The sequence below is a fragment of the Botryllus schlosseri genome, chromosome 15, assembly GCF_051294905.1.
Source record: "Botryllus schlosseri isolate E-star chromosome 15, Bs_hap1, whole genome shotgun sequence".
Classification (NCBI taxonomy): Eukaryota; Metazoa; Chordata; class Ascidiacea; order Stolidobranchia; family Styelidae; genus Botryllus; species Botryllus schlosseri.
In genome coordinates this window covers 990,294-1,004,227 of record NC_137250.1, presented here as the reverse complement: position 1 = coordinate 1,004,227, position 13,934 = coordinate 990,294, and the positions used below count along the sequence as shown (strand labels likewise).

The 13,934-nt window shown below is 41.6% G+C and overlaps 2 non-coding genes across 2 annotated transcripts; both read right to left on the bottom strand.

The window, feature by feature from the left end:
• Positions 1 to 10,179: 10,179 nt before the first annotated feature.
• On the bottom strand, positions 10,180 to 10,252 carry Trnar-ucg (transfer RNA arginine (anticodon UCG)). Its single transcript has one exon. It is a non-coding gene; the product is annotated as a tRNA-Arg (tRNA).
• A 2,525-nt stretch (positions 10,253 to 12,777) lies between these two features.
• Trnar-acg (transfer RNA arginine (anticodon ACG)) lies at positions 12,778 to 12,850 on the bottom strand. Its single transcript has one exon. It is a non-coding gene; the product is annotated as a tRNA-Arg (tRNA).
• Between the last annotated feature and the right edge of the window lie 1,084 nt (positions 12,851 to 13,934).

Genomic DNA, 13,934 nt, shown 5'->3' with positions numbered 1-13,934 from the left:
TACCTCGTCAGGCCCCCAAAAACGTGGGTCTTGGGCTCCCATAGGGTGTAAAACGACCCCCCCCCCATCACGTTGTTCGCGTTTGTCACGAAATCATCTGTACTGTATTGTGAGGCAGCGCGAAGCGCGGAAATTTTCGATAATTTATGATAAAATCGGTCAATCAGATCGGCGATTGCATATATATTATGCTATCAATTTATTGTCCTCTCTACTCACGTAATTAGATTCACCGATAGAGCCGAGTGAAGTGTCTTGAAAACGGGAGGGCCCGTAAATAATAATTAAACATCTTCGGCGGGCGGACCCGTTGATATGACTTCGTTAGATGATGTTATTTCGTGACTTCCAGTCTGCTATAACAAAAAATATAGAATCGCCCAAACGTGAGCTTCGAAACTAAGAGACGCACACGATTTCAAATTGGTATTTCTTCACTGGCATAAAAATTTCCCCAGCGGGATGGTATTTGTCTTGTGAGGTTCAGATTGCAAAGACAGCAACATTAGGCGCCAGTCATTTAGGAGCCCATGGACAATGAAACCTATATGTATTTTGTATATATAACAAAGTCTTCGGTCAGCATAAGGGCATAGACCTTTTCCGCCAAGGTTTTCTCGCTGCCTATCGTTCTGCATACTTCTTGGAGTCGCATGTTATATGGCCCAAAACTCGATTGTATGTCTTGGTGGGTCGTGGCGCGGTAATGGCCCAATACCAAATAATAAAGACAAATGGCTACTGGAATTCACGCGCAGCGCGAAAAAATTTTGAAAAATTTGCCTAAATTTTCAAAAAAGTACTCTATGATTTATGCTAATTCACGAAATAATTTTGGGCCCCTTCGAGCTCGGGCCCCCCCAATTGGGGCTTTGGGGTGCGGCAGTTACGGTGCTGCATGTATAATCAGATTAGATTAGGGCAAAATGCCAGTAATCTAATTCTAATCTAATTTGTGAAATGTTTCTATGCTCTCATTTTAAAATCCTAATTCTAATCTAATCTCCTGAAATTGTCTTTTTGTCCGCGACATTTTGAGGCAAGTTGTGCCAAGCCACCATCGCATTGCTTACGCCACTGACATAGCAGTTACTGTGATGAATAATAGCCATACAGGCAGATAGCTTGTAGTCTGTTACGACATAAATGCAGGTTGACACGCGACAATGACAGCAGAGTACCGGCCTACCGAGTATACCGGCACATACACACTACACAACACCAGTGTTGGGATGACTCGAGTCAACTTTTTCATATGACTTGACTTGACTCGAGTCACTTTGCAAAAATGACTTGACTTGACTCGGCGCTTCAAAAATGTGGATTGACTCGTGACTCGGAGGAAAATTTACGAGTCAATTTCAATTCATTAAGTAAACGGTGTCGATTAAATCACCCTATCTTATGTATGTTTGGGTTCTTCGTGATGCGCCAGTCATTCGCAGATTGTACATTTCACTGGTCCTCCATTGTTACATCACAAATAAATTGACTGCAAACGAAACGATCACAGCTTACGTTGTCGTAGTATAGCAGTAGATTAATCTAATAGCTACGTATCTTTGTTTCTTAGACGGCTCAGTGCTTACATTGCGACATGCTCACCATAACCAACAAATCGAACGAATATAGTATATGCGTTAAGATTCTTACGGGTGTGTGGACGGGTAGTGTATTGTAGGCCGCCACATCAATTTGTTAAACTTCTCGAGGCTTCGTATTCGAATTGCCTGATAATAACAGACTGTAACAGGTAGCTATACAGTACTCACATATTTTTATTAGCTCTACGTGTTCGTGAGGGATGGAACATCTTTTTGCATGTATGTTTAACTTTATATTCGTTATTTGATTCAAGATAAATGGCCAATTGATCTGTTCTTCACCCAGTTAGCAAAATGCAATAACTTTACATCATCACTCAGACTTCGAACATTCAATTTGACTTGAATCATTACTTGACTCGTGACTTGACTTGACTTGACTCGACTTGACTCGAGTCACCTCGAAAAAACGAGTGACTTGACTTGACTCGAGTCACCTTTGAAAATCGATTGACTTGACTTGACTCGAGTTAAAATTTGCAATGACTCGAGATGACTCGTGACTCGAAGGTAGTCACTTGATCCCAACACTGCACAACACAGCGTGCGTCGCAGTTAGTGTTAGAGATGCGTGTCATAGGTCGACAGGTTTCAGTATCATTAATACGCACGATTGTGCAGCAGAATATTAACATGAACGAATCTCCACAAGATATGAACTTTGACTTTGATTCAAGTCATTCCGCTAGAACAGTGGTTCGCAACCTTTTTGTTGTCGTGGACCCCTTTAGACAAATTATTAATTCTGCGGACCCCTGCCTAAATTTTGCCTGAAACTCAACTAACACACTATTTAGTCCAATGTTCCCTCTAATTTTTGACGAGTCCGCGCACACTCACCAACTCACTGCGCAGACCCTTGAGCAACAGTGCGTTACGATTAAAAAAGGTCATCACTTCGGATTTTTTGAGCGCAACTTAAATTTTCTGTGCGCAGAGACCCTGTCAGCACTGCGCATTTGCGCACGTGCGCAGCTTAGAGGGAACATTGCTATTGACCCGCATCGTTTTTCAACCTGTGGGATGGGACGCACTTGTCCGAATGAACAATTTGCAGCGCGAATGACGAACGTGGTGCGAATGAGAATCCAGATGAGTGCGGATGAAAATCGTAAAAAATAATTGTTACTTTTTGAAGTGGTATGAAGTGCAGTGGCTCCCTAGCTTTTGCCGTTTCGCCGCAATTGTAACAAATTTGCTTGACTTACGCCGCACCACCAATCGTAGCTTTTACAACAACTATGTCTCGAACCAGCCGTAGTGAATTAATATTTGCGTACTAAAATCATTATGTAACCAAAAGTCCGGTTCGAAAGCGGGTTTAGTGGCCGGTAGTAGGGCTTTGGAGCAGCCGTAAATTTGCGTTGCTCCAGCACCGGCTCCGGAGCTTTCTTTGATCATACAATAGCTCCTGCTCCAGCTCCGGAGCCGCATTATTAACACTACTCCAGCTCCAGCTCCGGCTCTGAAAACTATCGAAGGTGTCTGTCTATATCAGGGGTTGTCAACCCGCGGCCTCAGGTCCAAATATGATCCGCGAGGAGGTTTTGAGTAGCCCGCCAGCTAATATCCCATTATATTATCGAAATCCTATTATATTTTCGAAATTGAATTGCTCAGATTGTGAACTTGCAAGGCCGACCAAAAATATGATTTTTCTGGCCGCGACACTTGGGATGTTGATGACTAAAATATCAGTTCTGGCAGATACAGGGTTCAGTCACCTTTTTAGTAAATCGTCGTACATTACAATAAACTAAAAGAGTAGTAAAATTTTTCTTCACCCTTCGCGTGTTTAATTGCTGTCACACGATTTCTTTCTTTGTAGCCTACCCCCTCCTGAAAACGAAAAAACACCTTATTTAGCCGATTGAGTCTAATTATATCCGCAGTTACGACTTACGACAGAAAGTATTTTAGCGTATGCGCTCGCAGAAAGATCGCCGACGATGACATGTAGGGTAGGTACAAAATGATTGTCGTATATTAGAGGAAATGTTCTATATAGATTACTAATTTATAATAGATTACTAACCCCCTGGTCTATATAGATTACTAATTTTCCTTGTAGGTTAGTTATCTATGGTAATCTAGAGAGTCTGTCAGCCGTCAGTAGCATCGGATGCAGGAACGAAGACATGGGTGCCGCCGTGTCGGCTTGTGACGTCATAATGAAAACTTGTCTATTGTCGATAACATCATAGTTGCACCGGGTTATCGTAGGCCCCGGTTGCACTAGTCTAGAACGCACTTTATTCCATGCCATTGCTGTGTACAGCATTAAAATTCTGATGCGGTGTATTAACACCAGTGGCGGCTCGTGACAATATCGGGTGGTGGGGCAAGGGCTGCGAGCGACTTTTATCAACATGACGTCACAATGGCGTTTTCCAACGTAAAAAAGTAACTTTAATATGATGGTCACATGAATTTCCCGACAACAGTGATTTTAACGTAGGTGCCGCGAGAGGTTTGCCGGTGAGCCGTGACTTGAAGTGTGGTAACAAATGTTATATTCATTTTTTTTTAATCAAAGGATTATTTTACATAATGTACGTGAACTAAGAATCGTCCCTATGCCACGAATCAATTATCAGGTCATCCTTAGTAGCATGCGTTATGATTTCATGGTAGAGTTAGAGATTACGCAAATCGATAGGCCGTCCGAAAGTGTTTCGTACACGATCCTGGTGTGTTACGACCACTGAGCTGGTGGTTACGAGTTACGACCAGGTGATAGGCAACCAAAGCGGAGGTACCCGGCGTACGATTGGATCAATGGACTGGACAATTTCTATCATCATCATCATTGGTCTATTAGCAATTTTATCAGTTCAATACACCACAAAAATGCGATACAATGAAAAGACAGGAATATGTCGAAGCGACAAGGAGTAGTCTTCTAGACCTTTAATTTTCGCTCTAAAGGCAACTGCGTAAACTACCCTACGTACGGAGCAAAGATTCAATACGATTCATGTTCGCACTTGACTTGACCAGACTAATTCCAATGACTAGAACTCGAGAGATTGCGTAAGCCTAACTGCAAAGGTCAACGACTTCGGACACATACGCAATTGTTATCTCATAGATTGGGCCTGTCATATTGAATCCAGAACATCAATTTGAACAGTGTTGCCAATTTAGCGATTTTCGCGCTAAATCTAGCGATTTCCCATCCGGTTTAGCGCCAAAAAATATGGATCTAGCGCCTAGCGATAAATCTAGCGATTTTTGAAAAGGTATTTAGCGATTATTTAGCGCTTTTTTACCGAAAATAACCAATAAAGATCAGTTCTTGCTGTCATAACATCAAGTTGTGCAACATTTCTCGCTCAATGAAAATACGTTCGGACGATTTGTCATAGTTGAGCGAGTAGTAGAGACTGGGTAGTGCTAGTGAGTGGGTAGTAGCCTAGAGCCTAGAGGTACGCAACTCCTGGCGGTTACGCATGGGCAAACAGTGTCTCTTCTTGCTGAGTACCGAGTAGCATAATTGGTAGTGCTACATCTGGCGACCTGAGCGCTGAAATTTAATATAATTGGCCATGATCGAAAGATAGTTGTCGCAATGATTTCGAAAATACGAAATAAAATCTCGTCCTGACAATGGGACCATGCACCCCGAAACAGCCCTCAAAGTTTGAAATCCGGCAATGCTCCAACAATGGCACCGCCGCAACACAATGAACTGACCAATTTCGTCCAGCGATTGTTCTGATCAATGCCGATTTTCAGACTTTGAGGTCGTTCCATTGTCTTGACAAGAATTTAATTCGTATTGTCGGAATCAGTGTGACAAGCTTTAGTTTAAGACAGATTAATTACATTTCATACCCCGGGTTGGTCCTTGGATTATTTTCTTAATGTCTCTACTTATAGTGGCTGGCAAACCCGGTTCAAGTCGTGTTGTGCCGGGTCAAGTCGCATGTCGTGTTCAAGTACTCCAACACAGTTTAGAGAAGAAGTCAAGCGCATTTCCACGCTACATCGCACCACGTATTTAAGGACGCATCGAGCAAGGCACGCTTATATAGTGAGCGGTTATGCCTGCAAACCTGGTCAGTGGTCACGATCATTGCGCAAAGCGATCTGCTTTATCGAAATGCACTGCACGTTTTGTCCCGCTTAGGGATGACTATTACGCATTATGAACTAGAAATATGGTAAGTGACTTTGGCCCCAGACGAGTGAAATATAGCTGAGAAGAATGTATTGAAATAATGGTTCAATTTAACACCTTTAGCAATTAATGTAGATTTAGCGCTATTTTTTAGCGCTTTTTTCTCAATATTTAGCGACATCTAGCGATTTTTGACACCAGTTTTAGCGATTTTTTTCCATCCGGAGTTGGCAACACTGAATTTGAATGGTCATTGAAGAACTAAGGACAGCAGCCTCGGAACTTCGGTCTCGGAACAACATAGTACATTTTGGCCTTGAAACTGGAGATTGTGACGCAACACATACGGCTTACTGTCTGCTGCCAAATCGCCGTTGGAAAATATATTAATCAATAAATACATGAATGAAAGCCGTAAACTTAGCATACTGTTACATGAAATCATCGAGAAGTAGCATTCGCAATCTCATAACCCATTCCGGCATGGTACACTGTCAAAATCAATACAAACAGACGAACACCGAACTTTGAGTAAAATAGATCGAGGAATAGGCTGATCGAATGATCAGCTGTTAGCCGACATCGAAAATGAAATAGCTATCGCATTTGACAGGGGATTGTAAGCAAATGGTTTGAAGGCCACAATTTCACAGTGAAATGCACATTGGCGAACATAAAATTATGTGAATATTTGAATGCAAACCGAGAATCTTAGTTAGCTGTTTCATGCGATCATCGAGATATACCATTGGAAATATCATCACCGATCTCGTTATGGAACGCAGACTAGATTAGCACAGACAGACACCGGCTTTTCCGTGAGATCCGCAATGATGTAGGTAGGCTAAGTATCAGATCAGCGCGCATCTCTACCATACTCGACCTCGAAAACGAAATAACTGCCTCAGTCATTGAGCGTCAACTTTAAGACTTGACACCGCGTTCGATACTAAAATCAAGACATACCGTGCAAAAGCTCATGACAGATCTAGGTATGGAACATCGTTAAAATCAATAGAGACCAATAACGGCTTTTGCGTAAATCTGTTAGCGATAAATGAAGAGTCAGCTCTCACTCGACTTTGGAAACGAAATTACCACCCACATAGTTCAGTGACAAACTTAAAACTTATTACAGCGGTCGATACTAACATTAAGACTTACTGTGCCAAATATCATGACCGATCTCGGTATGGAACATCGTCAAAATCAATGGAGACCAATACCGGCTTTTGAGTAAAATCTGTTTGCTGTACAATGTACATGATAGATCAGCACACACTGAACTTCGGAAACGAAATTACCACCCTTATCTTTGAGTAGCAAGCCTGAAACTTGGAGCAGTGCTAAATACTACCTTCACGACATATCGTACCAAGTTTCAAGAATTATCATGGTGCGAAACACCGTCAAAATCGACATATACCAGCAAAGGTCGAGTCAACGCATATCACGGCCATTTTACGAATAGGAGAGAGTAAATCACCGTTTCTTTATTTTGCGCGGCTTTGAGAGAATAGATAGTGAAAGCTTGTTATGAGCGCTACCGGGGCAAACCCCGGCTAGGCATTCACAAAGCGAAAACACAGAAGAGAATTCGATTTTCGCAGAGACTTCGCTATGTATGGGCATTTGTTAGCGAAAGCACAAGAATAATGCGGGTTTCGCCGTGATCTCGGTATATACTGATTGCTGTGCGTCTATAAATGGTTAAATTGTTATTGAACAGAATTTTAGGTGGGGCAATGCCCCAGTTGCCCTATAGGACGAGCCGCCACTGATTAACACTGGAGCTGTACTCGTTAACATTAAGCCATACAGCTTAATCCAATCTTTAAATGTGCGAATATTATTCAACTGTAACTGTAGTAAGAGCAATATGGGCAGATATCACGACCTCATCAATACAAATTCGATTTGTACCAAATGGCAAATGGTTTAACGTTCGGTATTGATGCACTCGATACCAGTCTATGCGGTGTCGATCAAGTATATTGGAATATAATATTTTCCCTTTTAAACGAATCGAATAATCGAATTAAACACTGTGCCATGCACATCGCGCCATGCCCATAACGAATTTAGTAGTATGCAGTACCGGTCTGCACATTGCACATTTACAAGTCACAGTGCGCGATAATCCGGGAATACTAGAGTATCAACTAGACATCAAGAATGAATTTACGAAACAGATGATTACAAATTGGAAATCGCGTATCAAATCAGTAATTTGTCTCCAACATAAAATACCACGGGGTCCTGACATCGCATTGGATAGCTCGCACCGTTTGCTGAGTGTAACGGCGTTTTGGTCTACTCTTCTCCCCCCTATTTACGTACGAAAATCCTCATATGCGTGAATGAAGATCATGCGCAGTAATGAATTCCAATTCGCATGCATAATTGCATACACAATAACACTGTCCCATTTCGCGGCCCGATTAAAGAACAATCACGAAAGAACGAGTATTTGCTAGGCTTACCATATTTTGGAAATCTAAAAAGAGGACACTTTTTCAGAAATTTGAGACTTGCAAAACCGGAGAAGAATTCTCAAAAACCGGTGAATTTTTCCCACTTTGTGAAAAAAAGGTCATCTTTCCGCTCAGAGCTCAAAATACCGTTTTTCTCTCCACATTACTAGGTGGATGACTAAAAAAAAGGTCAACTTTTCGCTCAGAGCTAAAATCACCGTTTTTCACTCCGAAATTCAGGGCATATTCACAGGCATATTTAGCATACCGAGGTTCGGCACTCATGTATGAAAATTGAACATTGAACACGTGACTGCTCTGCTGTTATATCCCCAGGAACATGGTTAGTCGGAAAAGATAACGCCAAAGAGGAAAAGATTCTTAATTTCGCGAAGGCCTGCTGTTGAATTATCTGAACTCAGCAGATATGGTTGTTGCAATGTTGCATATATAATAACATCTTATGAAATACGTCGGAGCAGGAGCTACCCCTAAAATAACTGGCTCCAGCTCCGGCTCCGGCTGAATTTTATGTAGAGCTCCCGCTCTGGTTCCAGCTTCGGTAAAAATGCACGGCTCCGGGGCTCCGGCTCCAAAGCCCTGGCCGGTAGGCTAAGCCTATACAGTGCAGCAGCACGTCCGACACGTGCGAAAAATGACGTCAAATCGACGATCCGCATTCCTTCCTTTGAACAATCATATTTTTTAAATAACGGGTTGATTATTGCGAGTCACGAAGATAGTAGTAAATATCATCATTATCGACTCACATTGGCAAGTTACTGTAAATGCAAATTTTCCCCTTCAATCGCTCTTATGGCAGTGGTCTTTAAACTTTTTACATCGCGACCCAAATCTGAGTTTCAGTTGGATCTCGCGACCCAAGCTTCACAATTCAAAAGGTATACATTTTTATCGTCAGTATGCTTCGTTTTTACTGGCATGTATGACATAGAGGACGCGCAGACAATCCATTGATGCTCGCAACGCAAGTCTATGAAACATGCCATGTAGCGCAAGTGATTTCAAATTGAGGTGTAAAATGCATCAATGTAATCACGAACTCGATAATTCTCTCTTACGCACCCCAAGGGGTCCGTGTACCTCAGGTTGGGAACCACTGCGCTAGAGAGAATACGCTCCCAGAATCACTTCGCCTGTATTTGAGCTTGTCGCTAACGACGCAAAACGCCCTTATTGCACGGTGACTTCTTATGTGAAGAATAAGGCAAAATATCCAAATTTAAGGGTTTAAAAAACTCATTGTCCAACTGGGAGTCTCATCTATCTTACAAGCACCCAAAGGAATATGGAAACCAAAGCTGGAGAAGCTTTGGATAAGTTACACGACCTCGATCAATCTCGGAAACTCGAGCAACACTAGAAATATGCGCTTTTCTTAAAATATATTCGGTTATCATGATACCTGGTCTCTTTCGCCCACTTGTCATGACTATTTCACTCTATAGTCATTTAAGGATATTCCAAATGTACTTTTTTTCTTAACGGAGCACGTTGTGGGCATTTCATGTTAATTTAAGGGGTTTCAATAATTTACGAGCCATATTTGTATTCGCTAGATGGCGTATGCTTGACGACTTTACTTGGTCTGGTCTAGGGTAACTTGCTGGATATAGCTGTCATAGGGTACTGTTTATCGCTAGTACTGCGAAGCTAAATAACGCGACCTATAATATTAGGGCCCGACATTTGTGACCTGATCTGCTAATGACGAAAAACAAGACAGTTTTGTCGATATGCGTGAAGTTCCGCATAAATTTTTAACCCGTTTACGAAAGGCGATTGAGGCGATTAAGGAGGGTGTCTCACTGTCTCATCTTAAAGGCTACTCCAAGTTGTTTCGAAACCTTCCTATCTTTTCATTGTATCGCGACTTGTGATGTTTTGAAACGTTGAAAATATCAATAAACCTGATTGATTGAGACTGATGTGCTTCCTGTATAGAAAATTAAATGCTTGACCCCGAAGGGACTCGAACCCTCAATCTTCTGATTCGAAGTCAGACGCCTTATCCATTAGGCCACGAGGCCGCGCAGTAGACATTGGAATCAAAAATCTCTGTATTCAGAACAGTGTGCGGACGAATCGAGTCAACATTTCCAGATGACATGGCTTGAGTTGATTCAGCGTTTCAAGAATGTGGATTGACTCGTCACTGAAGCACAATTTTCGAGTTTAGTCATCAATAAATCTATCTAAAGCAGTGCTTTTCAACCTTTTTGAGCACCATCCTCACCTTGTCTGCAAACAATTTGTGCAGGTATTTGTACCTACCAGCTTAGGTCATTAAGTGTCTCATTAAAAAGACAATTCTTTTCCCACGGCGTCAGCATAGTTTTACCACAATGATCTACAATAATGCATAACAATGACTTGGGAGCTACAGCGGACTTGCTAGGCATCGTGATGCGAATACATTTACAAGTATGGATTTTAAACGGAGTATTGAATAAATTGCATTTTGTCATTGAGATATAAAATTCAAAAATATTAGGCGGACCAGCAGGAAACTTGCCACTATAGAATGTAAACGTTTAAATTCTATATTGTCACGGGTTGGAGGTTGAGATGAGGACCACTGCTATAATCAGGGTTGCCATCGACATAGAGTAAAAAATAAGGACAGTCGAAAAATTAGATTAGCACGAAAAAACGTTTTTGAACATACTTTGCATTTTTATGAGCCGTGGCATATTCGCTAGAAACAATCTGCTCCAGCAACTCCTTGTTATTAGAAAGTGCTTCATGGATCTCACGAGAGCTCAGGTCTAGATTTACCTTTACTCAGGACCGAAACAGCACTTCGTCGACCCCCCCTTCCTAAATAAGCGTTAGCGTAAGTGCAATAAAATTTAGAAAAATTTATTAATGATTAACAGCTTACTGCTTTTTAACCAATGTATCTATTGCACTACGCCTTTACTCACTACGCAATAAATGCTGCCTTTTCCACAGCTTGAGCGTATTCTGCTGTAGACCAAACAGCAGGAACCGAGTACTACTGTTTACTGCTGAAATGACGTCCGCCGCGGTAGCTTGGACAGACGAAACTACTCACGGGCACGGCCCGAGCTATCTCTCCACTTATAACATAACATAACATAACATAACATGGTTGGGTTATATTTTTTATCTGAACAAGTCACACACAATGTACAATGCGATAAGACACAATGCGATGTCATGAACAGATAGGAGGATGTAGAACGACACGCATCAGTAGCGATCCTTTACTCTGACATCCACCTCGGCCTAGAGTGCCCGATGTCACAGTTCTTTTTCGATGTTGATCTCCTTGAAGCCGCGGCCCTAGAAGTCAAATTTTATGGCGTGAACGTCACAAGAGTTCCTTTCCTTTATGATGTGATAAAATCTCGACGCAAAAGCAGAATTTATGAATATTATGCAACACAAATACCAGAGGAAAACGATCAAAGTTCTGCAGTGGTTGAAAATAAGAAAAAATAAGGACGCAAGTCGAAAATAAGGACATTTCTTAGAAATAAGGACAGTTGCGTTTTCTAAGACGTGACCCTTCAAAATAAGGACAAATCTTAGAAATAAGGACGGTATGGCAACCCTGGCTATAATATCAGGATAAGACGGGGGGTATCTAATTTGTATATGTCGACGTTTGGCGTCGGATATATCAGCTATCAAGACGCCACGTGCTGCATCTAATTTGTGCATGTCGATTGTCACCGTTTGGCGTCTGAAGGGAAATATCGACTATCAAGACTTCATCGAATGCATCTCATTTGTACATGCCGACGTTTGCAGTCTGATATATCAACTAGCCAGACGCCAGGGAGTGCATCTAATTTGTATATGTCGACGATTGGCGTCGGATATATCAGCTATCAACACGCCACGGGCTGCAGTTAATTTGTGCATGTCGATTGTCGCCGTTTGGCGTCTGGACGTATATATCGACTATCAAAACGCCACAGAACGCATCTAATTTGTACATGCCGTCGTTTGGTGTCTGACATATCAACTATCCAGACGCGACGGGGTGCATCTAACCTGTGCATGCCTAACCTTTCATTGTATCGCAGTCTTTTGGTGTTTTGAAATGATGAAATTATAATAATAAACCCAACTGAACTAAACTAAACTGAAGGTATGAAATCGGCATTGTTCTGAACGGTAGCCCTGAGACACGATGACCTTTGTGTCGCTGCGATTGTTTGAAACAATACCTATTAACAGACTTCCATTTATCAATTTCAGGGTGGTTCCATTCCCATTTCCGCTGATCAGCTTTTATCGTATATTTTCTGAATCAGTGCGACAGTCCATTTCGAATAAGAACAATTTATTCAGTTTGAGCTCTCGGGTCGCCGGCGATGATTGGAAATACTACAATTATATTATGAGCACTGCTCAGCTGGGAGTGAAGTGAATGACTCTGGGCAAGCAAGCGTGGCAAGCGTGACGATTGAAGTTGCTTATCAATTCGTAGGTTAGTTATATATAATTCATCTAATCTGTGCCCTTTATGTGGGGCCAACTTTTAGAAAATTACAAAATGTTTACGAAGAAAGCAAAATCATGACCCCGATGGGACTCGAACCCACAATCTTCTGATTCGTAGTCAGACGCCTTATCCATTGGGCCACGGGGCCGTGACAAGAATGATTGATAATTGCGGGTATATAAGCTGTGTTATTCACAATAAATTTTGATTTCTTTTTTATTGGTAATGTATGATCGTTTTCAATAATTTTTCACGGCAAGAGTTACTTGATTGGCATATATATATTGTTCACGACTATAGGATGACAGCCGAGGTGATGACACATACAAGCCGCGAGCGTGTGGTGGCGAATATGATTGCAAGTTGACCAACTAGCCTATATCGCTTCGAAGTATCAAAAGTCATTCACAAATATTTTTCCAATAGTTTGCCTCCTGTGTTTGATGACTTTTTCATGCCTGCCAAAAATATCCACTCCCACTACACGAGATCATCGTCTAAAGGAAATATCTACTTACCCCCACCCAATAGACGATTTCCACTGGCTGCGCATGGGTGGCGCCATTGTCACGAAAGGCTGGCCAGCTGTCGGATCGGAGGTTTTGATACTCCATCACTTTTGAAGGGGCGTAACGTAGTTGTAGATCTATATGTGCCAGTGCCTGCATATAGCATGTAAAAACGAAGCCGAATGGTGTCTCACACCTTCATTGTTGCGTCCCTATGTGCATTATGCAGTAATGAGAGAATGGTGATAGGTACCGGTAGCTTCCAACGCAAAGGACAAAAAGCTATAAATAAAGATTGTATTACATTGGAACATAGGAGAGGTTACTGTGGAAAGGATTTTATTTAAGGTTTGTGTAACACTGGCATATTTGTGAGAAACTTGTTATTTATAACATTTATTTCCATCTACTTCTATCATAAACATCATATTATTATGACAATCTGCATATTATTATTGCCTCGACTCCTATTTGTGTTTCTTCTTCTGTTACCTCCACTGAGCTATATCCTCTGTAAAAATGAGTGCACTGCAATAGTTGCGACGAGTAGTATAAGACCTTTACATGTGATTTCATGATTTCCAGTCAAATTTGTTTATTTTTGACGAAGCAATAAATTGTCAATATGTCTGTAGTTTGTGATTTACATTTCTAGATCACTCAGAGAATATAAGTCTGTGAAAGACATTTCCACGATTGTGATATCAGGCTTGTCTCAGTCAG